This window comes from Lampetra planeri, chromosome 46 (genome assembly GCF_965212315.1).
Source record: "Lampetra planeri chromosome 46, kcLamPlan1.2.h2, whole genome shotgun sequence".
NCBI lineage: Eukaryota > Metazoa > Chordata > Hyperoartia > Petromyzontiformes > Petromyzontidae > Lampetra > Lampetra planeri.
Window position 1 is genome coordinate 2,636,488 of NC_136152.1, and position 27,494 is coordinate 2,663,981.

At 49.1% G+C, this 27,494-nt stretch overlaps 1 protein-coding gene and 1 long non-coding RNA gene across 2 annotated transcripts in view; one reads left to right on the plus strand and one right to left on the minus strand.

Moving 5' to 3' along the window:
* LOC144733315 (midnolin-like) overlaps window positions 1–27,494 on the minus strand; it is a 117,345-nt gene that overhangs the window by 66,046 nt on the left and 23,805 nt on the right. The gene's annotated exons all lie outside the window — the stretch shown is intronic.
* Window positions 17,860–27,494, plus strand: part of LOC144733317 (uncharacterized) — a 28,100-nt gene continuing 18,465 nt past the window's right edge. The window contains exon 1 of the long non-coding RNA XR_013588342.1: window positions 17,860–17,981. This is a non-coding gene — a long non-coding RNA (uncharacterized LOC144733317). The remainder of the gene's footprint in view (window positions 17,982–27,494) is intronic.

Below are 27,494 nucleotides of genomic sequence, written 5' to 3' on the forward strand. Positions count from 1 at the left end.
TTGGATTTAAAGCCCACGGGCATCCAGTGATACATTTTAATATTCCTCCCAGAGCTTTATTGACTCGCAACACTGCTAGTGGCGTGCGTACGGTTTCTTTGGCAGCACAGAGAGCACGCTCAGTTTAAAAGGCCACCCTTTGAGGCCTAAGAAACAAAAAAAACATTAACGTCCACACGGATTTACATTTGCATCGCTCGCTTTGTCAGCGCCACAGCTTGAGACTGTTTTACAGCGCGTTGGCAGGCGCACGTAGATGCTCACGAGGACTCGAGAAAGTAGCATTGGCGAGCACCTATTAAGGCCGATCATGTCACCACCATACACGCTTGCGCCTTTGTCTCTGAAGCGCCGATGTTCTCACACACACACACGCCGTATCAAGCAATTATTTAAGGCTGAGCCAACATAGGAGTGGCGCAAGACATGCCCAGATATCCACTTGTCACCGATGGCCAATAATTATCAACCCAGGTCACGGGGCCCAAACGCACAAACCGCTTGACGCCACCGCCATTCACGACCACTCGACTCTGTTTGGCATTACAGACCGCACCCTCCGATTGGCACGGTTGGCTATGCACGGCGCGAAAGAAGTTCAACGTACGTGCATACACGTTCCGTTTGCGAGCACGTATTACCACGGTAGACAAAGACGGTGTGTTGTGGCCCAAACACCACACCTGGCTGACCTTATCTCCCCAGGGATGATGTTTACACAACGTTACCAATACTGGTTCAAGGCTGAGTTAATGTAAACGAGGCCAGGACTGGTTCAGATCCCAATTTCCATTTTACTTGCTCAGACGAGAATCAAACTCGGCTCACCAGGATTGCAGCAATGTCAGTGAACCGCGTGCGAGCGAGTGAGTGAGTGAGCGAGCGCACACACAAACAAACGACAAAGATCCCCCGTGTAGCCTGAACAGACTGTTGGGGCAAGTGCTGTTAGCGAGCAGCACCTATGAAGGCCCCCAACCCCGCACGGAACACAAACGAAATAAAAAGAGAGGAGAAAACTGTACAAAGCAACGTCAACAAAAAAATACCCAAAAATACCCAGTGGCTAAAGCGTCTGGGCGAGGGAGAGACGTCACACGTTCCCTGATCGTGTGTGCGACTGAGCGTGCGTGCGTGCGCGCGTGTGGCGTACTAGGAAGACAAAGGCGGCCAGGCGTGGTGCTGACCGCCCACACACTACCGTGCCATGCCGGCTTTCATAGGTGCTCGCTAACGGCCTACAAGTCTGTTAGGGCTACATGGGGAGGGGGCAGTCTGTCTTTGTTGCGTGGCGTACGATCCTCCGCCGAGTTCCGTCTTTTGTCTCCTTCCACTTGGAGAACTTCGCAATGACGGGCCACATTCTGCAAACGAACTCGCGGCAACAAAAAAAAAAGGCGCCTCTCCTAAGCCCCGTGATTGTGAAGGGGATTCGTACTGCGAAGCTCTTTCAGAGGAGACCTTAAGCCAGCGCTGTGAATACCGATGAGACACATCGCACGCACAAAGACTCTCTCGTCCTGCCTGGTAGATCGCGGCTGCCCGGGGGGCTGAGCGAGCGCGCCCATTGGGGGGGTCGGGTACGGCTCGCGAGCGAGCGCTGTGCCCACGCACGCCCGCAGATGCCTTCGTCTTCCACCGCTGCCGATATTCAACGGCGAGTTGGCGCAAGGGAGGCCCCGGCGGCACGCTCACGGTACGATAGGCAACGAGGAATTAAGCCGGGGGTCACGAAGACTGCGGCGAAGGGGGTTAACCGCTGCACCACTGTTCCCCACGCATCCCCCCACCCACCTACGCTAACCACCGCACACGCGCGCATTTAGATTTCACGCAAAACCACCACGATTTCTGGTTACAAATGTATCAGCTCTGCACTTCGGCGCCGTGAACGTGGTTCTATAGCAGCCACAAAGAGGCGCGAGGTGCCTTAATTAGCACGGGCTGAAAACATTTTATAATTAGACAAAAACACGAAGTTTTAACTCCACTTTTTTCCCTCGCTTCGATGCAAATTCGTCAATGCGGTTTGGTTCCGCTGAAAAAGACACGGGGCGAATAGAAAAAATATCAACTCGATCTGGAATAAAATCCCCCAAACCCCCCCCTGCCCAATCGCCTTTCCAAAAAAAAAAGCACACAGATTCTGCCGTGCGACGGGGTCTGGTTTAAACAACGTGCGGTGGTGCCAGGAGGTGGCGGGCAGGGGGTGGGGGAAGTATGGTCCCGCTTCCGTCTTTGAAATTGCAGTGTCACCAGCGAGCATGCACCACCACCCCCCCTGCTCTGCAAAAGACAGATAAGCCCAAGCAGAGCACCCGGGCAGCCGCCGAGCGTGATGGTGGTGGGTGCTGCCACCCGCCCGCCCGCCCGGCCAGCCCGGCCAGCCCCAGCCCATCATGGATTTATGAATGCATTTATTAAAACGGAGAACGATGTCGAGAGCTGGAGAGAGCAATCATTTGCTGGTGTCTTTAAAACAAAACATAGCCAGAAGAAGCCTGGTCGAGAACCCACTTCACATGCGGGTAGAGAGGCAGAGATCCGCCAATATCTGGCACACACAAAAAAACTAGCCCAAATGTGCCGCTGGTTTTTCCTGACGCAGTACAAACCCCATGTCCAGACTGGTTTGCGCCAACATTTTAGATTTTGCTTTAAGGAGTGCCCTTTGCTTGTAAATTCCAGCTAAAAGGTGCCATGGGGTTGGCACGCTCCAACTCACACGAGCAGAATGTTGAGTTCACATCCACGTTCATGGGTTGACACGCAGCATCCCTGAAAACAATTGCTTTGCAAAGAAAGATCCCCCGTCACAGGAACGTGGAGTTTCCGCCAGTTGCCAGGGGCTGCCGACAAGAGTCAAGCGACGCTCATTGCTCGTTCGAGCAGAGAGACACACTCCGGGGTTCGTGCTTGTGTCGATAAGAGATAAGGAAGATGCAATGAGAGGAGGGCGCAGAGGGAAGGGTGCGGTGAAACGAGATATGAGGGCAGTGCTGTGACGAGAGAGGAGCCGCAGAATGGTAGAAGATGCAAGCAGCTGGCCTCGTGCAATAACTGTGACTTCTTTGGCCACGAAAGAAGAGACTTTGTCTGTTTAAAGCTTTCGTGACTGCAGGGATTCATCTTCTGGTTCTTTCGGTAAAGTCACGTAGAAGGGAAATAATAAAATAATAAAAAATAAAACAGAACAAAATCATTCTCACGACGTTTCGGCCACAACGGCTGCTTGCGTTGTGGCCGAAACGTCGTGAGAATTATTTTATTATGTTTTATTTTTATTATTTTATTATTTCCCTTCTACGAGACTTTACCGAAAGAACCAAGAAGACTTTGTCTGGCTCGGAATGTTTGGCAATGCGGGGCTCCACCCCCACGTGATTCACCGAGACACTAAATTACAGGTGCGCACTCGAAATGTCACAAACCTTCCTTTTTTCCTTTCCCTCCCCAGCCCCAGCTTCCACCCCCCCCCCCAATCACCCCAAAAATCTCAAAGCACGGGCATTCTTTGGAGCAATAAGCAGCGCTCCCTAAATTATTGTCTCGAGCCCTAGCGTCAGCCACGGTTTGATTTATTTATTGATGTCCTTTATTTAAGCAAGAGAGAGCCCATTAAGATTTGTTACATCACTCGCAAGGGAGACGTGGTGGAGCTAGAGTTATGTTCGGACATAAAAGTGGAGCAACGACAACAACATACTTGGGCCTCTGCAAGTCTGAAATCAATCGCAGAGCGCCAGTAAATGCGTGCGTGGGCGGGCGTGTGTATGTGTGTGTGTGAATGTCTGCACGGGGAGCTGTCGTGTCGTGGTTCGCGCACAACACCACGAACCCAGCGATCCGAGTTCGATTCCCGCTCACGGGACCGACACCAGTGACGATTATTGATGATGACTCGGCCTTAAAATGAGTAATTGATGTGGTTTGTAAACGTCTACCCTGGCCGTGCCAAAAGAACTTTACCCCAACAGTCTGTTAAGGGCTTCATGGAAGATTGTGTGTGTGTTGGAGCGGTGGTGCAGTGTGCAGGGCTGTGTGCTTTAATTCCAGTCACCTGAACCAGATAAGCGTTCATCATATTTGAACCTATTTCTGACCCCCACCTCCCCTAGGTTGACTCAGCCTAAATTTAATTACTACTAAAGTATGAATTACTACTATGAGCCAAGAATGTCTGTTTGTGTGTATCGTGCGTGACGTCACTCCACATGACGCACCCCCCCGTCATTAATATTCATGAGCGGATGGATTTTTTTTCGCAAATTCGCTTTAAGTTTGACGTTTCTTTATTGAAAGTGAATCTAATAAATTATTCTACACAGCAACAAAGTGGATTTGATGTCTTCATTTATTTCTTCAGCACTTGAGACAAAAGGCAAGTCTAATTGATGCTTCTACATTGTGGTAAAATATATATTTCTCGGCGATTTTTCAGATATTGTATCGCTTTACAATTTATTTCAACCCCAGCGACCGAAAGCAGAAGAGAATAAAGTATCAGAGCAGTGAATTTGAATAAATTGAAGGTCAGTTAAATACAGTGCTACAGTGACATGAAGCGAGGTGTTATATGATGGAGTTTTGTGCAAGAATCACTGCCATTAATACAGTGCTACAGTGAACTGCAGTGAAGTGTTTGATGACGTACTTTCGTGCAAGATTCACTGCCATTAAATTTACACAAGATACAATGATGCTCTGCTCAATTTTTTCGTAAATATTACAGCTTCCGTCCTAGGACGGGCAAATAAGCTAGCGATAAAAATAAACGGTCTGAACATCAGCACTGTGGAGACAAACCTGACAGGGCATGGCACAGGTCACAACACCCCCTCGTGTGCCGTCCCAGCCTTAATAGGCGCTCACTAAAAAACAGTTGCTCCGATAATCAATACGGACGCAGAGGACACAACATTCCTCATAGTGGTGTGTGGGTGTGTGCGTGTCGAGCAGAATTCGTGTGGTACACTGGTTCGCTGGGCGATAATCGCAAAAGTCAGGTTCGATTCCTGGCTATCACGCGCAACACCATCAAGATATAGGAAGTCTAATCCTGGCCTGTAACTCCCTTAGGTCTCCTCGGCCTAAAATTAAATGTGCAGCAAGGTGGTCATCGCGATGTTGCTCACACGCAGCGACTCCCACCATCGTTTGCAATCGGAAGTGATTTTCATCAATGTATCGACTGACAACACTCCACAGACGCCTAAGCAGCAAAACGTAAACCTGTTAATATATTATGACATGGATCCAAATCCTCTCGCAGCAATCTGTGCAACCAAGGTCAGCTCGGCGGAAAGTGGGCTGCGGTGTCGCGATGCCAGCAAGCCGAGGTTCGAGTCGTGGCCACGATCATTAATTTCGGTGGCGATTTCGTTGCCCGGAGCTGGCGGCTTGGGCCTCCTCTAGGTTTAACTCGGCCTCGAGTGAGCACCTTGACTCAGCAGCCAGGTGAACGTCATGAGCACTGGGGAAAACAAAGGCAGCCAGGACTGTGGGTGGGTGTGACGAGGATTACGCCGCCGTCATTCACGTGCACACCTCATGAGTATTAATGTTCAGGGACTGCGCTGTGTCAATCCACTGCTGGATGAGGACCTCCCCCGCGCTCTGTGGGGTCCAGGTCTGGCGAGCACGAGTTGGTGAAAGCAGAAGGGAGCTCGGGTCGAGCAGCATAAAAGCTGTGCTGCTGTCTGACTCCCCTAGGTCGACTCGGCCTCAAATAACTACCTGGTGCAGTGTGTACACAACGTTAGCTAGGCAGACGAAGTCGGCCGGGCGTGGTGCTGGCCACCCACCCCCCTCGTGTGCCATCCCGGCCTTCATAGTTGCTCGCTAACAGCACTTGCCCCAAGAGTCCGTTGAAGGCTATACGAGCTGGACCTTTGTCTTTGCATACGGCACAATAAGCCCGTGCGCCTTAGTCCACGCGCAATTGCCGAATTCCGTGGCGTAACTGACTCAGGCAAGACAATTGCGTCGAAATCGTTAATAAAGTATGGTACTGTATGCAGAAGTGAAAAAAAATATTTAAAAAAATAAAGAGAAAGGCGGGAGGGGGAGGGAAATGAGCTGCAAAAGCAATGACCCGTTTCGTTCACCCGCCCAGTCCCTCTAAATGTAAAATATGTGCAGCTGCTAGACCCCATAGAGACCCTAATCTGACAAGAGGGCGAGAAGGAATATACCAACTCGGCTCGTGGGTGGGGGTGTATGGGGGGGGAGAGACGATACAGATGGGGCTTCCCTTTTCAATAAGGCCAAACAAAAGGGCGTCCAATTTTCAGCCACTGTTCATGTGAGCGTAAATCTCGCAAATTGCTGGGCACGCTGTCAGTATGCACGTGCGAGTGTGTGTGTGTGAGAGACATCACCAGAAGAGACAAAGCCTGGCTGGCTGGGTGTGGCTCTTGCCCTTACCACCACCACCTCGCGTGCCATTAATGCATCAGTGGATGCTCACGACCCGAATATGTCTCCTAACGGTCTGCAAGGCTAATTCGAAACAAGGCGGTCATTGCATGTGAACGGGGAGTGGTAATGCAGCGGTTGGCTAAATGCGCAACGAACCCGGCGACCTGAGTTCCATTCCCCGCTCACAGCCAAGACAAGCGACGAATATCTTAAGTCGGTCCTAGGTCGAAGCAGCGGGTGGAAACATCACCACTTTGGAGACAAAGGTGGCCGGGTGCGGGGCTGACCCCAGCCGCCCCATCTGGTACTGAACATGACTTAATAGGTGCACGCGAACAGACTTTGCTCCCAATGGTCTGTAAGCCTTAGCGGGGTCTTTGTGTGTGCACCGTTCCACAGGCGATGACTCAATTGGCCCAAATACAGCAGCTGCACGCAACAGAATGAGAGTTCATTCACAAATAGCACGCAATTTGTGAACAACAAAGCAGTTAAACCGGCATAACCAATGGTAAACATTGCGCAGTAAACAGCACACATGGAACTTATACTCCAGACGCACGTTTCTAAATGTGAAGGTAAAAACTGGAGGACCCGGAGTAAAACCCACACGACCACCACAGGGAGAACATGCAACCTCCGAATATCCAGGCGTCAGGGTCGGGATTGAACCCACGACCTCCTGTATACCAAGCGAGGTGGTTAACATCTCGCCACCGCAGTGAAGGCACCGGTGCAGTCACACAAAGCATACCACAGTCCTTGTCAACTCCAGTCACACGGCTCCTACGACAAAGGACTCTGAGCATGTTCTCCACAACGCAAGACAATTATTTAGTTTGAGTCACGTATTGTGTCATTTTGCGTTGAACTGAGACCCCATTATCACAAGGGAGGTGCTCTTGCCTACAGGATTGTCAGTTCACCAGCACGGATTCCAGCCCAGCTCCGCTGATGAGTCACTGAATGTCGAAATCGGTCCAGTTAGTTTATCTTGAAACAATGCTTCTGAAATGCGCTCCCAGAAGGCCACGCAACCGATGGGCCTGCGCAAGAAATAATTGTCTCAAGTCGGGAGACGGAAATATGAAGGAGACGCATTGTCTGCGTATTTTGTTATTTACGTTCTGCACAACAATGCCAATGATTATATTGAGTTATGTACAAGCACAGTCCAGGCTTGATGCGTGGGAGTGGGCGCCCGAGACGCTCGCAGACAATGGGCCACGGTCGCGGACCGATGTCACGGGGATCTTTCATTTCCGTTCGGCTGCCAGATATCTTCGCCAATAATGCTCATTGTGTTTTCTTACAAATACAGAAAGATATGGGGGGAGGGGGGTGGCAGTAGTCCAGAACACAAGACGTTCAAGTGTTTTGCCCTCTTTATGGCTCATCGGCGGAACTGGAACTCGACTACGCGACTGCCGGGGACACTCGCTCTTTTGGCGGATGCCAAAACTCGCGGGGAGCTCGTCAGCGTTGTGAAGATCCTGGGCGACAGGCGGGAAGAAGGAAGAACCCGAACGTTTTACTGGGTCCTTCCTATGTTCATCGGTAAGCTAAACCCAGCTAATCAATGCCAATGATGTCCAAGAGTGATGATATTTGAGTGAGCAAACTCGGATGGATGTGGAGGCCCTGTGCATTATTTTACATGTGTATACATGTACACGACAGTTTAAAAATAAGTTAAATCATTTTCAGTATTTTGCGAGGTCACTGCTGGATGGAAACCTCTCCGCAACATGTCGATCTTGGGGGTTTATTTGACCATTCTTAAAAAAAAAATGTATTGTACCGTGTAAGGCCCACTGAGCCATACAGCTCTTTTTCAGAATCGACCTGGCGATTGCAAATGATAGCCCAATGAAGTGGCTTATCGCGTGGAAATTTATAGCGGCTAAATTACTCTCTGAACGCGTGATGTAGATTCTAAAATGTAGGGGGCAAAACCGGACGACCCGGAGAAAAATCCACTCGACCACGGGAAGAGAGATACACAGGAAGGGGGGAAGGCTGCTTGTAGTGGACCTACATGGGTAACACGTGTACATCCACACAATAATAATAATCATGCCGGCTAATCACATCGATAAAGGTCAATGTAAAAATGTGTATCGGTTTAAATAACAATTGGGGGTAGTATTTACCTTCAATAAGGGCTCTGAAGCAGCATTTAAAATTACACATTCCTGTGGCAGGGACCGGTCCATCCACTGGCCTATCACTGTTGGTGGCTGTGAAGGCCGCATGTAATATAATATAAATGCGATGGTCAATTCCCGATTGCTTAAGGTTGGAGCGTGCTGCTTTAAGGCATTGCAACATTAAATAGTAATACGTCTGTGTGGCCAGCTCTTGCAAAGCCCACGTGCTCATCTGTCTCCGGGCAGAAATAAAAAAAACCCAGAGAATATGTAATTATTGCTCACGACTCCAGCTTTTATATAAAACTCACGACTCACAGATTTGGCAGGCGGGGGAAGGTTGTTTTTTTTTGCCCAGGCACAACGCCCACTCAAGCGGCCCGAATCACGACAAAACACAATTGGGCGAGAGAACAACACGGCAAATGCAAATAATGAAATAAAAGCCGATCGCCATTGACTAAATAAGGCAAATGGGAGGGAGAGGATTGAGGCCACGGGCAGTCACGACGCCACAATCCACTCACGGGGAACAATCGAGAGAGACATCAAAGGAGAGCCATAGTCACGACTCTCTCTCCTCGCTGTGTCATCACCCCCCCCACTCGCTCGGGAGACCCCCCCCCCGCCACAACCCTCCTCCTCACCGCTGCCGCTCGGAGGGGAGAGACCCGCTCCCCCTATGCCCCATTCCCGCTGAGCCATGTCGATCAGCCGATTTCGCTGCTGCAAACATTGTCTTCGCGGGCAGCGGCGATAGACGATCGATTGCGAGAGTATTTTTTGCCAAGGCGTACGGAAGGATTTATTGGTTTTATTTTTTGAAAAGTTTTGCCGGCTGGCTGGCTGTCTGGCTGGCTGGACAACGGACAGTCACGTCCAAAGGATGTGTTTACCGATAAGCAATCATGCGTTTTATTTATTTTAATCCTGACCTTAACAAATTGAGCACAAAGGAAAACATACAGCTACCTAAAATCTTACGTAAGGAACTTGCAAAATATGTTTTACGTAACGTATGTGTATAATATTATTTTTACTATTAAAACACGTTTTCACAATGTAACGTTAAAATGAATAACCTTCATTTTCACAGATACACACTCACAAAGAAGCCACCTCTTTTTTACGAGCAAAAAAATTGCTACTTCCGGTGACTGTTATCTTGGTAAATGCTGTTGTTGCTTAGCACCTACATGGAAAACTAATTTCTTTAGAACAGTTTTTTTATGTTTAGTTTGATTTGCTTACAGTGCAAAGAGAGTTCAAAATACCTATGTAGTGACATAAAAGGTCTCACTATAGTGTAGCGACAGTACCGAGTGAAGAGTGGTACTGTATGTGGAGCCTCTCTCTAGCACCAGAGTATGCCATGGAAGGCCTCTCTAGGCGGCATCGCGCTGGTGACGGTGAGAGAGAGGGCGTGCGAGGGCATGGTACTCTGGGTGAACCCGAGAGGGCACGTGACCGGACGAGGTGGAAAGGGGGCCCCCAAAAGGCAGTGAGAGGGACACGTGATGTGGGACCAGAATCCTCGAGAAGGATCAAGAAGGATCGGGAATGGGGCGTGGCCAGGGATGGAGCCCGGCCTAGCCGGGTCCGAGAAAAGCCGGTGCGGGGAGGCAGGAGGGTGCTGTCCTTGGGAATGGAATCTGCCGGCCAAGTCTTCAGTCTTCAACCTTCGGGCTTCGCACAAGACACCGGGAGCCAGGCAGTGTGTTAGCTGACCTGGTCGATTATATAGTATTCCGGGAAGTGGTTATGTAGTTAACCGTGGTGGTCACCACCCTATATCGTTATCCCGTGAGTGGTTATGTAGTTACCCCGTTGGGTCCGGAATAAACGTGTTGCCTCCAGGTTCAAGTGTGCGCCTCAGTTGAACCCACGAGACCTATGTACATACCTACTAGATAAAGCCGCAATTGCGCAAGACTATTAATTTGTACAAGGTGGGGCTGGCGAGTCGAGCATCAGTTGATAGCCTCCTCCGTGTGCAACAATGACGACACTGTGCCAGGTACCTATTCATGGCTGGGTCATCCTTGGGGAGGTTAGGTAAACCCAGGTGCAGATACCAATCGTGGCTCGTGCTGCGATCCGTGGCCAATTCGCATTCATCATCGGAGCGCAATGTGCCCACACGCATTTTCCAATGTCAAGGCCAAGAGGCTCCAACTCAAAACAACAAGACAACGATGATGGCAGCTCCTCTCTGCAGCTCGCCATCTGCTCATGCCATGACACCTCCCCACTGTTGAAGTTTTCCATGAAAAGGTAACTTTTTTTTAAGCAAACCCACCATAAGCCTAGCCGGGTCCCCATCAGGATGTGAACTAGCAAAACCTTCCAACGGAGATGGACGCTCGTTCTGGATGGATGGGTACCAACTTGCATCGCAGTATGTCAAAATGTAAAGGGGACTAAAAACACTTCCTTGTGGAAGCGGGCAAAACGATTTCCTTTCTCCATTAACAACCATCCCCAAACGCACGCCTACAGCCGTCGCCCACACAAAGCCGCATAACCCATTTTCACACAGCTTATATATATAAATATATGAGTATTATAAATGTTGGGGGAATGGTGGTGCATTGGTTCGTACTCCGTGCTATGAATTTTATTTGCAGCCACAGCTAACATCAAGCTCAGTATAAGTATGTTTTTGTTTTACCAGGTAAAGCCCACTGGTCACAAATGATAGCTCAACAAAGTGGCTTATCGCGTGGACATTTATAGCAGCCAAATACTCTACAACGCATGTTTATAAATGTGGAGGGAAAAACCGGAAGACCCGGAGAAAAATCCATGCGACCATGAGGAGACACGCAAACTCAAAATATACAAACATCGTCAGGGTCGGGATCGAACCCACGAGCTCCTGTAGACCAGGCGAGGTAGTTAACATCACAAGCGGCGAGTGATAATCCAAACTGGTCCTCACAGCCCCTCCCCCACTCCCTGCCCACCACAAACCCTGACCAGTTTGGTGAAGTATCATAACTTCCCCACCCCCATGACCAAAGCATATTCACAAAGTGCAATTTTAATCAGACACCACACACGAGCGGATGCAAATCCATCACGCAATGCAGCGTTTTGATCGTTCCACGCACTTCCCCAAAATCTTCTGACAAACGAGTCCCCATGAAAACAAACGGAACTTATTTGCATGCGACTGGGAAAATTAGAGATACAAGAAGCCAGGGGAAGACAGTGACTTAAGTTACATAAGCAATTTGAACAAATGGGATGCAGCTGGTAGTGTCTAATTCACAGTTCTTGAATAAATATCACGGACGGAGCTAAATGGACGTGGCACAGACAAAGAATGCGGGCACTCGTGTTTGGTTCTGCGGCTTTTCTGTGGCTAGCGACGCTGTCCGAGGACTGCAATTAAATTATGATTTTCTATCGATTGTCTCTGACGGCACAGTGTGGAAAAAAAATAAGATACTGGATGCTGGAGAATATGATGCAAACCAATTTTCCAAGTGTCTAAATTAACACAAACAAAACATTTACGGAGCTTCTATGCGTAAAATAAATAAGCAAATAATTAAGACAGCTTTGAGAATTAAATTAATTAATTTGTAATTAAAGGGTCCTCCCGTAATTAACGCACCCATTTTCATCACGGTGGTGATTAGCCACTAATCATTTTTGTGCGAATATTAATTAATATATTTATTTTGTGTTAGCCTGCTGCTGTCTGGAGAAAAATATCAACACAACTGCACTGCATGCGAAACCTGACCAATTAAGGCAATTAAACCTGGACCAACAAACCGGAAGGGCAGAGTGCAAAGGTCAACATGTCAGGAGTGCAAAGGTCAGAGTTTCAAAGCACGGGTGACCAAGGGCCAGCCTCATCTCTGCATTAACTTTTTTTTTACATCGCTTCCAGAGCAGTGTGGACGTAAATAGACAACATTTGGGGATGTTTAGCGTCGAGTTATCGTGTGATTCCGGCCGTTAATGGCGAATGCTCTGCAAGCTGCATGGGATGATGGCACGAAGAACAACGCACAGGCGAGACTCCTAACCTGCTGGGTATATTGCAGTAAAGCAAGTGGATTGATTATGGAAATGAATTTACTTACGGTTATTCCAAAGTATTTCGAGGCTTTTTTTAAGTGTAATTCTTGGGTTACTCGCAAACACATTTTTTTTTTAATATCTGAGAATAAACTCTGCAAGCGTGTCAAGCAGAGCGCACAGTCCTACAACTCACTGCAGCTTTCCTTCAACAATTCAAACAAATTATATTTTCATTAAGCGCTTTCTCCAAAAAAATATACACATTATTTCTCACCACTTTCGTTGTTGTTGTACTAATTGTACCTTAATTCCAAGGCTATATGAATGTTGGATCTGGTCATTGATGTAATAAGAGCCAGTCGAGAAAACCCCGTTAGCACAGGTCGCAAAAAGGGTTTACAAAGTGCTGCCACGGATTTCTACCGTCCCCTTTCATCACCGCTAAAAAAAATATAACAAGGGCTGCTTGTGAGGCCCATCTCACTTGACAGCAAATCACACGACCTCACGGCGGAGAAGAAAAATAGCCAATCACCCCCGAGGATACTGATCACATGCCTTTACGATTACAGTTTAATTATTGTTATTGTGGCTAGGGAAATGGCTCAGCTGGTGAACAGCAGTAGAGCTCACAGTCTCAGCTCTAATCCCGAGTTCAAATCTCGGCCAAGTTTCACCATCCACAGCCCCGTCGCCACTGCAACCATCGGCGTTCCTCCGCAACAACCGCGCGAGGAACTCCGGTTGAGGCTGCGCCAACTTGGTTCTTGAGACGTCGAAAGTGGTTGTGAGGTACTGGGCCCCGTCATAGGAATGGTGACAATACAGTCACAGTATAACTCGTTTGGTAACAGTCTCATGAAGACAGAGGGGCAGTTCGTTGACTATTCCCACCATAATCGTGAAGGCATGGTCCGATTGTTTATGCATTCCTCAGTTTATATTTGAAAACGTGATATTTTTTTTCTCCCTACAGTGCACAATTGATTTTCTTTAAACCACCCCACACACACACAGTCTGCATACTGAATTGTATATGGCCAGGGAAGTGCTACGTACTTTAAGTGAACGTCAAAGTACTTGTAAGAAGTCAACAGTCGTCATCCTACTGAATGGCCATTCCCTGTCATGGAAATGTGGAATTTCCACAATGACTCTTAGACACCCAATTGGAAGTGAGAACCCTCCCCGCCCACACTCATTTGATGAGCATGTTGTTTTATTAGTCTATCGTAATGCAGATGAACCACACGCAATGATGTACAAAAAAAGAAATTTGTCAATGAAACCGTGTGGCCTTAAAAGGAAACGTGATATTTCAGACAGGAGCCCTTCTTCATAGCACATATGGATAATAATAGTTGCAGATTGCTCTCGACACCACGGGGTCTGATAAAAAATATAACAATTCTGATTAACAGTTTTTTTAATTGACATTAGCATAGTTACACTATTAGTAGCTATTGAGTAACAGATACACCCTTCAGTGATCAAAAAGTAGGACTTAAAAAATTAATGTGTATTTAAATTTAAAAAATATATAAGATGTTGTTGGCTCATTGCATTATGGGATTAACTGTCGTCGTGAGGTCAATGCATAATCCATTTAGTGATTGTATTAATAAGCCCAATTTTCACACAGTAACATGTTCAACAACAGCACAGGAGTATCCAACCTACAATCCAAAATGGTCATAGAACCACACCACGGACGAAGCAAGGCCAGCGGTAAAGACTGTCGTAGATTTATATTTGTGCTTCAGCAGGTGTTTAAAATATGTATCCAATGCCCTGTAACTTGCCGTTGCTGCCGACGGTATTGGGCTGCGGTCGTCCTAGTAACAGAGCTGCTTAGCTCAATGGGGCCTTACCGGCTGAAATAATGAATCCCGAGTCTGAGCATCCACCATCCCAGCCACTAAAATGCCATCCACAAGCAGTGAATGAGATCGGCACAGTCAAGGTGACCACTTAACAAATATTCCCTTCACCCTGGGGGCCACCACACTCCAGGAATAAAACACCTGCAAGGATTAATGTGTACCGAGCGCACATTGCACGGCACTAAACCTCAGTCATTATGTTTATGCAGGCGGAGGGAGAAGTGGTTAGTGCTTCCAGGTTGGTAGTGGTTCGCACCCTGGACTTGCAACGCAAGGTTCGAGTCCCAAGCAAGGCAGATTTAAAGTTTTGGGCAAATTACTTCGCCCGTTCACAGGCATTGTAACCGCAATGCCCCGTGTGTCCGGCATCGTGCATGCAGGGATTGATTGATTGCAAACAGCTCTTCGCACAGATATGTAACACAGGGCTGGCTGTGGGTATAATAATTCGAATTAGTTAAAACCAAAAATGCAAATGTTTACTTCAGATGCAAAATTTGCTAAAATTATATTTGGAAATGTTTGGCTAGGCAAAAAAACAACCGTGCATTAATTTGACTAAATGAAGGTAATCTCAATGGACGACTGTTCAACTTGCGCAACTGCATTGCGTGATTACGCGCTTCCACATGGCACTGCGGTATTTGCACATCGCAACTCGCTGTAGGCATGTTTTGTTTTAATGCCATGCGGTTCACATAAACACACCGCCGCCTTTCAGCATGGTACCGCATAGGAGATGAACTCCTCCAAGCACGCGATGAACAACCGTGCAGCTGTACGCGCTTTACATGACTGACAAAAATAACACATTTTAGTTTTCCCCCAATTGTCACGTCTCAGATTATTTTCGATCGATGTTTTTATTTTGTTTACCAAGTGCCAACTTTGCAACGAATTTCAGCAAAGGCTGCTTTTATTTTACTTTACGACGTGAAGTTGTAAACTCCCCTCTTTGATTGGCCGCTCGGAGATCATGTGTGAGTCACAGAGCAGGTCAGAGGTGGAATCCCGGTGGTGAAACAATATGGTGGTGGCGACGCTTCACGGTGACAGCTTGGCAATGATAATGGCGGCTCAAAGGCCAGGTGTGTCATGTGGCTATTAATGTCAGGTTTTGGGAAATGGGCAAGCCACTTACCCAGGTAAAGGTCTGTCGGTTTAAATTAAAACGTTAATTTGGATTCGCCAATGCTGTGAAGCCGGAGATGGTGAAAGATTATACTGTGGCTAATTTAAAAATTTGAAAACGTATTTCAAGAGCTCCAAAGAAAATGTGGTCCAGTTAATTTAATTTATTTTAAATGTCAAAATAACTGTAAGTCTATATTTACATCAGTGAACGAGTGCTCTCGTGTGTGCTTAAGGAGCTGCAGAATAAAAAAATATTCCCGTAAAATACTGCGGTGGAATATTTTTCATCATCCGCAGCTTTTGTCATCGTTTTACATTTACAAATTCAAATGCCTGCGCGTTTAATACCTGAACATGGCAATACTACGATGAAAACCTCAACACATTTCGTCAATACGACGTTTTGGCCAACGGTGCTTCTTCAGAGCATGTAAATGGCACAACGGATCTACGAAAGGGGAATCATTTTTATTTTATTTACAACCTACAGCTGACACACAATGACATGCATGTCATGCCAAAACCACCACCACCAACACATTTCTGGCATTTCCACAGATTTCTATTCCCACCTGGAGCCAGTTCTTTGCTTTACCGCGTGGGTGGCGAGGTGTGTGCGCTCGGGATGAGAATGATGCACACACTGCACTATCGCCGGAGTCCACCCACACGGGCAAAAATAGCACCGGTACACCGCGTTCCAAAGGACACAAAGCATTTCAATTCGATCTATTCGTGTGCCGCGGAGGGCTAAATTTACCGAGGAGGGTGAAAAAAAGAAAGAGACGAAAAAAATAAGCGCTTGTGAAATAAAGGCCTCCCATTCTCAAAAGAATTGAGCGCAGCTGATGAAATGTATTTTTAGACGGGAGGCATCCGGAGCTGGAATGCGCGTGCACGAGCCCTCGCCGGAGCGGACGGGCGAGCGTGTGTACATTTTTTTGTTTGTTGTTTTTCGCGGATCCATATTAACGGATGCCCGTAAGCATCCGAGGCCAAATTGAATCTTCCCACGTACGGACGCCCACGCGGCGTGCGCGCTCCTTCGCGCCGATATTGCCTCGGTGTTTGGCACGTGGGCGAGGCGGAGACCTTTGCGAGACAAGAGCGTTTTTCTGCAGGGGCCCCCGAAAACGGGACTAGGCAAAAAAAAGGAACAAAGGTTTCCACGGCTACGGAGCCTTCCGTAGAGATGGTGTTCTCTCCATGCTGCCGCAGGGGCGGTGGAAATAAGAAGTACAGATTTATCCTGCAAACACTAAAAATAGTCGAGGCTAAAACCACGACAAATAATAAGATAGAGAGCAGTCGGTAATTATTTTCAGAAATGTCGCTAATGACACGTGAAGCGCCTTCAGAATGTGAATCCTTGACATTTTAAGTGCTGTTTAAAAAAATAAACCCCATCTATTTTCACTACATCCCAGGTCAAGAAAATAGTTTACAAATAATGATGATGACGACGATGATCATCACTCTGCAATTAATCAAGAAAGAGAGAGAGCAAATTATTTAAAACGGATCACGTAAATGCCAGCGTCCAAAGAATGAACAATAATAACCACATTTGCACGGCAGCAGAGCATGGGGTCAGAAACAAAGCAAGCCAACATATTCCCTCTGGAAGCAAATGACGCTTCTTACTGCCTTAATTTTTAAACAGGTAACATATATAAATATATAACCCTCGTTTAATATATAACAGTGAAACACCGCCAGAAATGTTGTTATGAAGAATAGCCACAAAAGAAATCAGAAAAAGGCTCCATGCAATTTTTTTTTTGTAAATACTGGGGGTAAATCTCATTTGCCAGATTGCTATTACAAAGCCAATGTGCCTCGATTGTCTACAGCGGTTTAAATTGGGCCGTATCACGCTCTGTAATGAGGGCGTATGCCGAAAAGCCATGGACTGCAGCTGCGTGCAGGACAGCAGGCAATGACGCCCGCACACAGAGAGGGCTTTTATCAAGCTGTGGATTGAAAATGGCTGCGGCTGCTGCTGCTGCTGATAAAGCATTAGCATATGAACGCGACAGTTTTCGGGGGGGGACAGTGCGTATGGTGACATTAGGGAGGACTATTTAATGGCACGACGAGAGGCGCTGTGGTGATTTCGATTGGCCTCATTTGAGAGGATGGCAAGGCGAGGCAACTGTGGCATGAATACTGATCAGACGTGGCTGCCATTTGTCTTTTATCCTCCCCCCTCTTCTCCTCTTGTCCCGGCAGGGCCATTCTCACGACTACCTTCCCCGGAGCACTCACGACCTGTCCACGCTCCCCCTCCCCCACCACGACGACCGGCACAACCACACCCTCTCTTGATAACCTTCCTCCACCGTACCTCCACGTGGTGAGTTTATCGAGATTGGAGCGGTTCCCGAGGTTTGTGGGAGTTGGGTGATGATACATTTTTTAGGGGTGCCTTTGGGGTTCGCGTGCAAAACCGTCAATGCACAACCACCCGCTACCCTCTCATGCCGCACCCTCCGCCCCATCCCCTACACCCTCTCAATCGCTCACAACAAATGGGTTCAGCGTTTGGGGCTGCCAACGTGACTGGGTGGTGTGCCTTGGATGCAAAAAGCCATGGCACCGTGTCAATAGCGACGGATGCCAATCCTGGGGCCCGAGACCAATATCTACACAGGTTCTCATCATCAGCCATGATCTATACACCTCCAAATTAAGGCCTCCGCCATCTCCCATGCTCCCACAATACAACAACAGCTGCCATTCACCACCAAGTGGCGGTGACGTCACCACAGCGCCAGGCCAGGTGCACTTTGAGGCCATGAATATCTATTTCAAAAATTGTGGGGGGGTAGTTGCGTATTTCGGAATTATTAGGGCTCCAATGTCTAAGTTTGAATCCTTGGCTGAGAAATCACTTGTATCACGCTGCAGAAAATCCACAGTGGTGGTGGTGATGATGATCTAATGGAACGGGGAGGGTGAGCAACACATTGGAAATGTGGAATTTCCACCAGCTGCTCCAGGTCGCCAGAGACAGTGAACGCCACCCAACGCTCTGGTGGTCGACTCGGGAGATACCGACTTGTTTTTGTTACCCCGTTGATATCTCGTTCATTCCAGACCGGAGGGCGTCCGTAAATAAAAAAATAGTGGGGGGGTTGTGGCTTCGACCGCAAACACCACAAGCTCGGTGCTGCCTTCGCGAAAACCTCCCTGCGCTCCCCCGGGGAAGCCCTGTGGAGCCTACAGCGTGGAGCCTAGCGAAACTGCTTGTGGTCCCTGGCAGAATCCCCCAACCCCCACCCAACCCCTCGTTGTGGGCCGTATCTTAAATCAAGCCGGACCGGCTGAGTGATGAAGGGAACGGTTGAAAAGAACGCCTCTCTCGTGTCATTTATAACAACTGATATTAATTTATGATAATGCGAAACCCTTTGTTTATCAGCAAAAACACCACGCCAGGTCTGCCTTTTGCGAAGGCGGAGAACGCTTCATCTCAAATGGGGTTTCTCAAGTAGCCAAAAGGTCTCGGGGGGGGGGGGGGGAGTCCTCTGGCAGCAGGTTCCTACACTTGCACTATAATATATACCGACACTTCCTCGAATCGCAACTGCGGTGGTTGAATTTTTCTACCGTAGAAGCAAACTGATTAACCTAGAGAAATGTGCCCGCACATGAAGAAGGTGACAGGGATGCCATACTTTTTTGCACGACCATTTCCTGGCTATCTCACAAACCCAGCCGTTTAGAAGACTCGCGCTCTATCATGATCTATGCCGGACCCACGACCTCAAGAGTAGTTGTGGTGAAGGAGACATATTGGCGTAGCTCTGTGGAGACCCTCCCAGGTAGTTCCCATTTCATCCGAGGCTCTGCTGCAGTGTGCGTGCGTACGAGTGTGTGTGCGTGCGCGGTTCAAATACACACTTACGACTGCACAACCACAACAGACTAACAGCCCTGACACCGTTGATAACAGCGCATGGGCTACAAAAGGTGATAACATCCGAGACATTACATTTTTTTTTATTACAATCCGGCTAATGGCTTGCTAGGAAGCATGCACACAAGCCCAGGGGATGCCTGAATTCTGCAACGATGAAGTAAAAAAAAAGAAATGTTTTTCACTTTCATGCGAATTAGTTCAGGAAGAAACTTAAGAGACATTCGCGGCATTTCCGTGTATGCGGCACGCGACCGCACACATTTACAGTTCACCTGACGTCTAAATTGCTTTGAAACGAGTTCAGTGTGCTTCTGTTGGCCATTACAGACTTACACTTTTGCTGGTTATCCAGCACCCATTACCATCAGTCATTTTCACAAAAGGCACTGGGCAACGACAACATCAGCTCCAATGCGGGGCGTAAATCACCCCTACCACCAACCAACCAGCCCCTACGAGCACAGAGATATCCCTCGAGCAAACAAATGAGCACACGACTCGCGCGCAAGCTCCGCTCGTGGCCACGCAGCGAGTTTGTCCGCCCCACGACAATCTCAGAAGCATTCGGTTCGGATTCCCGGTCGCGTGCAACTGTCGACACGGCCTAGCGGCGGTGATGCGGCCGAGTGGTCGTGCACGTTTTGTTGCCGCTCATCTCAAAGGTTCGCGGGTTCGAATCCAGTTGACCAGCCCGGTTAATTGCTGCGCTGCGCGTATGAACGATGACAAATACTTCGCTCACGGTGGATGTTTAAAAATCCCGCTCAACTAATTGCCCAAGAGCGGGCCACTGTGTGTCGGTGTCGGGTGCACGAAATTTGCCAAATTCGAGAAATGACGCCGCAAATTACTCAATTGGGATTGTACACGCAGCAGCCATCGTCCCCTTTCATTGGCAGACCAATGCTCCAGTTCCCCCTTGCAAACGAGACGCAACCTAGTCTCTTAAGTTTAACAGCGAGCCTGCTCGGAGCCTTTTCTAGGTCAGCTCATCCGTAAAAGAGTAACCCGTCAATGTGCAATCACGGGCTCTATGGAGACAAAGGCAGCCTGGCGTGGCGCTGGCCTTATTATTTTATCGTGCGCAGTGCCGGCCTTAATAGGTGCTTGCGAACAGCGATTGGCCCTACGGCCTACGAGGCTAAATGGGGACCTTTTATTATTGTTATCTATATATGTATAAAACACTGGGCTGTCCTGAAGCATTAGCCTAAAAAGGCTGCAGCCGAAATAAAAGAATAATGTTTGCCCGCCCTGGGAACAGCTGTGTTGGGATTGGAGCCAAAAAAGCACTTGGGTCTGTCCGGCAGGAAGGAAGGAAGGGGTAGGGATGTGGGTTGGGCTGGGGGGGGCTCTGTGGGGGGTGGGGGCGTGTGGCGACGCTGGGGGGCCTCTACTTGCGGGGCTGGCGGTAAATGGCGGATGGGCTGGTTGGCCGAAAACGACGACGCGGAATGTCGAACCGGAGAGCATGGGGCTGCAAACACAGGGAGCGGCTGTTTCTCTCTCCCTCTCTGCTCGAAGCTCAGGGCGCCAACCCCACCTCCCATCCCATCTTACACCCGCCGGCCTCTCCAATACGCAATGCTCCCCCCTCCCTCGCTCTGAGCATGGAGCAAGGTGACAGCGGTACCCCGACCGCCGCTTCGCGGACGGCAGCCAGCCTCACCGTCAACGCAAGTTTCCACGCAACCCAAAATGACTTGAGGACCACATCGTGAAGCACCGCAGTCTGCGGCTCATTCAACCGAGGCGGAGGGAGCAGCAAAACTTACACAAACTCTCCCCTGAAGCCCTCTCTCACACAGGGGCAAGTAGCACGACCTCGACATTGGCATTCAACTCCTGAATGCATTTCCAACGTAATGCCGCAACACGCAGCCATGCGCGGGAAGAGAACAGAGTAATGCCTCCACGCTCTTATCGGCGTTGGGCTACGGTGCGATGACGCATGGGAGCTGTGTGACACCATTAGTCATTGTTATCATTTCATATCAAACCATTGTTAGAATCCATAAACACCATGGATCATACACTGCAGTCTTTCGCCATTGTCTTTTAGCCACGGCAATAAAATGCCACGTACTGAGCTGTGATGACTTGTTGTCACAATTTACAGTTTTTTTTATTTTTTTTCTATCTACGTGACTTTACCCAAAGAGTACAATTTACTATTCAGACAATCGGATTATTTTCCCACCAAGTGTTTCGATGCACAAAGTGGCCGGAGGCATCTCGCAAGCTGTCCACATATCCTTTCAAATTAAATCGTTTACAGGCACGCTGCTCGTGCCCGATGATTGGTGAACACGTCCCGATTGAAACTCGCCGAGTCAAATCCAGATAGATCGTGTGTGTGCGTGCGTGCATGTGTGTGTACGCCTGTGGCAGATTTAAATCAAGAGCCTCTATCCTAAATTTGAATCGGCATTCTCCACGTCATCACGTGTTTATTCATCATCAAGGGTGTGTGCGGTGTGTAATTACATCATTTGTATTTGGCCTATGTTCCGAGAAGAGGACCTTTGCCCAAAACTACATCTGTTATATACAAGTATATAAATGTAAGTCCCTGTTATTGGTGCACCGTGTTGAGTTTCTTTGTTGCACAGCAATGCGAATCGTGGTGGTTGACGCTAAATGGAGTTTGGGACACGGCTGACTTAGGCGATGCGTTTGGGTCACTCGGCAGACACTCAAGTTCATGATTGTAATGTATGTATGTTGAACTTCTTTCGCACCTTACGTCGCCAACCATGCCAATCGGATTTTGCAAGCAAAAAGATCACTTGAAAGAAATGCCTTCGTGATCAAAATGCTCACGAGGAGTGGGTGACCCCCCCCCCGCCTCCCCCAAGCCCCCCCCCCCAGAGCCCCCCCTGAGCAAAAAGCTACCGTATTACATTCTTGCGATTATTCAGATTCCATGGAATGCCCAACACTCCACGTGGCCAGACTAAAAGGCACGCACGGGGATTTCTCATGGCTGCAGTGGCGGAGGAGACGCCAGGCTAAGCGCGGCGCGTCGGGAACCTCCCCGTGGGGAGAGAGAGAGGAAGAGCTCCTCCACGAGCGGTCTGCCTCGCTGCTGTAAACGTGCAGCGACTTGCGTGCGAGTTATTTCGGACGCGGTCTTCTGCGTGACAACTACGGTTACGGGGGGGGATGGGGATGCAGGGCATGGAGGCGCTTTCAAGGGGTGCAGACTTGCAACGTTTCAGTTCCTAGAAAGAGCATTCTCGGTAGCCGAAAGGTTTTGCGTGGAACGCATTCCTTCGCAAAGCTTTTCCAAGCCGGGGGCTAAATTCCTCGAGGAATATTGAAGAAGAAAAAATAAAAGTTGAGATTTTGATGCGAGCGCTGTCTTTATTAAGCAAAACAAAAAAGAACGCGAGTTCGTGGATGCATTTCCAGAGCTAGAAAATCTACCGTAACTACTCAACCGCGTGCCATCTGTCGTCAATTGAAGTGGCCCACGATGGCCAACTTGTGAGAAAAATAGGCGTGCCGTCTGACATCCTATTCACAACAATTTCTCTCCCAAAATATGCAAGTATTTTTAGTCTGCTTTTAGGTTGCCAACCTACTTACTGTATTGTTACATTTTTCCATCTTAAAATAAAGCAAGACGATATCTGCGTGACCCGCTAACTCCTCGCGTGCACAGCGCTGGCTGGATTTTTACACCATGCTCGGCCAATCGGCTCGGCCAATGGCTTAGCCAATCGGCTCGGTCCTAGTGCAGCCTCCTCGTGAGCTCCATGTTTATCGTCCCAGCGCTCCGGACATTCAGCTTCCTTTGTGCGTTTTTTGAGAGCGCCATTGAGCGATGGTGGTGGTGGTGGCGAGCGGTCGTGTAGCAGTCAGCGCGCTGCGCTACAAACCCGGCGACCCGAGTTCGATTCCTGCTCACGGCCATCAACACCAATGACGATTATCTCAACAGGTCCTGGGCCTCCCCTAGGTCAACTCAGCCTCAAATGAGGACAGAGTGCTGCGTGTAAATATCGCCACTGGGAGACAAAGGTGGTTGGGCGTTATGCTGAGCACCCACCCCGTCATGTACCGTTCCGGCCTTCATAGGTGCTCGCAAACAGCACTTGCCAGTTTAACACGTAGGCTTATTATGAACAGCACTTGTCTAGACAGTCTGTTAAGGCTATACGGGGGATCTTTGTCTTCGATGGCGGTGGGAGGAAATGGCAGCCTTGGGTGAACCTGCCCACGGCTGCTAGCGATGATGTAATGACCCAAGCACGCTTTTGCTGAATGCGACCACTTCAACTTCCATGGGATTTCGATGAGGCCTCCGAGACGGTGAAAACCGCTTTGGCCCGAGATCGCCGCGAACGCGGCATGCATTTTGGGGAACCAGCCGTAAGTTTGTCCGATCTGAAACGCGGCAGCATCGTACGCTTGTTTCCACTGGTGGAGCAAGGGGTGGGAATTTCACCTTCCTATGAGACTATCAATAGAACGACCACTCTCGACTACCAGCATTTGAAGCGGTGCATATTCCCTCAACCCCAGAGGGACGATGGGCCCGAGCTGACTCCCAGTCGGGACATGAGCTCACGAGTTCACAGCCTTCTGCCACAGGAACACAAGGGCCGGACATTGTCCTGATAGCCTTGGAGTTTTCCATCGCTGTAAGAGTGATCCTTGAAGGTGGCGCGTCGACTTGACGGCGACTGCTAAAGCTGGCGGAGGAGCGGGGCAGATTGGCCTTGCAAAAGGAACGTCTTGCCTTAATGCGGTTTCAAGAACTGTAGCCATAAGGAAACTCTATATCAACTTGTGTGTGTACATGCAGCATTGTAACTTATGATGACGTGGGAGTGTAGCGGTTAGCTGCGAACCCGGCGACCCGAGTTTGATTCCCCTCAAGGCGAACGCCAGTGACGATGATCCGAACCCGTCCTGGGCCTCCCCTAGGTTGACTCAGCTGCAAATGAGTAGCTAATGCGGCGGTGTATAGCTGGGGAGACAAAGGCGGCCAGGCTTGGTGCTGGCCACCCACCCCCTCGTGTAACGTGCCGGCCTTCATAGGTGCTCGCTAACAGCACTTGTCCCTAGTCTGTTAAGGCTATGCGGGGGATCTTTGTCATCATAACTTGAGGTCGGTGTCACCCACGAAAAGAATGTTTTATTATGCCCAACCCTGGTGCCCACACCACAAGTATTTCTATTTGTTTCACATATAGCAGGCGTTTTCCATAAATATGTAAATCACATGCCATTTGTAAGTAAGCAGAATAAGGTAATTTTCATAAATTCCACGCAATATGAAAATCCATTTCCCCCCATTAATTATATAAATGCAAACAACAAAAAGACTTGATCTTATTCCCAAATTATTTTTTTTAAATGGTAAGTCAAATTGTTGCACTCAATAATATCCCGACGCAATCACAAGATTCGCCAGCTGACAAACATTGTCCAAACCGTTGGGTCAACAGCCCTCGGAAAGTCAGTCAGTCCCCATCATCATTATCATCACAACCAGCCACTGCTGGATGAAGGCCTCCCCCCAAGCCATCGCTACCATCAGCCACGGTCAATCCACTGCCGCATGAAGGCCACCCCAAGCCATCGCCATCTCTCGTATTCTGCGACGCAACAATCCGCCCCGCACCGGCGCAGATTCCATCAAAGCCATCAGAGAATAACTTAGCTCCATTATGGGTGAGGCTGTATATAAGGTTTATCAACATACGTGCCCCTGTTTGTGATTCGTTTTTGAGCACTATTTATTGTTCATCCTGTTGACGGTAAGCTCTGGCGTGGGTTTCCTGCAAATAATTATTTCTCTTGTTTTGTGTGCCAAAATCCCTCACTGCAATGTCCTGAAACTGCTGCCAATGCCAATAGTCTTGGGCTGTGGATGTCCTAGTAACAGAGCTGCTTAGCCTGATGGGCCTTACCAGCTGAAAGTCTGAGTCATATAATACCGTAATGATATCGACCATGGCATGGAAGACATGCAGTCTGGTCAAACTCAACCCAACATCCCTCCCTTGGCTGAGAAATTACTTGTATCACACCGATGGAAAAATACACAGCGGTGATGATCTAATCGAGGGGACCGGGCTCCACAATTTCCACCAGCGTGCTCCAGGTCGCCAAGGGTTAACGAGCACCACCCGGTGCTCTGGTGGTCGACTCGCGAGATACCGACTTGTTTTGGTTACCGCGTTTATCTCGTCCACTCCAGACCGGTGGGCGGCCGTAAATAAAAATAGTTGGGGGGGGGGGGTTGTGGGTCAACCGCAAAAAACACCACAAGCACCGCGGTGGATTCGTGAAAACCGCCCCTGCTCTCCGCCGGGGAAGCCCCGTGGAGCCTACAGCGCTTAACGGACCCCCTAGCGAAGTATGGCCCCCCACAGAGCCCCCCCCACCCCCGCCGCTCCCCCTTGTGGGTCGTATCTTAATCGAGCAGAATCGGCTGAGGGATGAAGGGAATGGTTGGAAAGAACGCCTCTCATGTTAATCGCGCTTATGCTTCAGATTATTTACACAATCGCTGCTATTGTTCTGCTATCCCCTTGGCAAGCTGGAGCCAGCAGGAATGCTTCAATACGACTCTAAGCTCACGGCTCCGCACATTTCATTCGTGCAGGTGTGTGTGTGTACGTAATGGGGAGCGGTAGTGCAGTGGTTAGCACGTCGCGCTATGAACCCGGCGACTCGACTTCGATTCCCGCTCACGGCCAACACCAGTGACGGATATATCTTAACCGGTCACGGGCCTCCACTTGGTGGACTCAGCCTCAATTGAGTACCTGGTGCGATGTTTAAACATCGGCACTGGAGAGACAAAGGCGGCCGGGCGTGGTGATGGCCACCCACCCCCTCGTGTGCCGTGCCAGCCTTCATAGTTGCTCGCAAACAGCACTTGCCCCAACAGTCTGTTGAGACGTTGTCCCAGGCTGCCACTGCCCTAATCTCCCAAGCTGAGCGCAGCTTGGTCTGGGTAAACCTAATGGCGGTTGACCACCGGGGTGGGACATTAATTCGTGGATGCTCTACGATGTAGGCTTCGTATGCTGGAGCATGTCAGGATGGCACATTGTCTCGAGCAGAGTGCACCCAATGTGTGCGACTCATCGACACATGGGGTCAACTCAATACAAGCGGGGGGGGGGTGGTCAACTTGGCCCTATCATCGTCATCGTCCCACCGCGATGGGTACATTAAGGGCGTTTTTGTGAGGCTCGAGTGAGGTCAGCGGTTAACGTCCAGTGGATAGAATGGGTCAAGCGAAACCGATGCAATTTGGATTAAACGGCATCCAAATCCAGTGCAACCGCATCTTGAGACGCTCTCCATACACCGTGCCGCGTGCAACTTCGTGGAGATGGAAGTGTACACGGTGAATAGTGTTTCAGAGAAGAAGCAGAACAGTTGTAGGCAGTAGAGAAGAGGAAGGTCACGAGTCTGGACGTAAACAGGGATGGGAGGTCAACAGCACGGACGGCTGGTGGCAGGGAGTCACAAACTGCGAGAGCAACACAAGAGAAGGAGGGACTCCTGCCCCCCCTGCCCCCGCCGAGCAAAGGCTGGCTGGGGTTTCAACAGGAATCACAGGTCCTAGACTCCCAAGGAAAACGAGACCCTCTGAATCATTCTAGCATGGGTAGGTTTTGAAATGTTAAAATATAAAACTGTACTGACATCTGGAGAGCACTGAGCCGCAAGAAGTGCTGGGATTTGCACCGTAATCCATTAAAGTTAGTTCCTGTCGGCCGTTTTGACATCAAAGACTCGACGCTTCTCTCTTCCGTAGGGGGCAAAGGAGGTGTTCACCCTGGCATCCGCTATTCAAATCCACTGTGGAGGAATGAGAATTCTGATTAAATTCCCCACCGACAAGGCTGCAGGTCGGATGCCAAACACGCGATCAGGATTGTTTTCACCGATACAGACAGTGGACTGACTGCC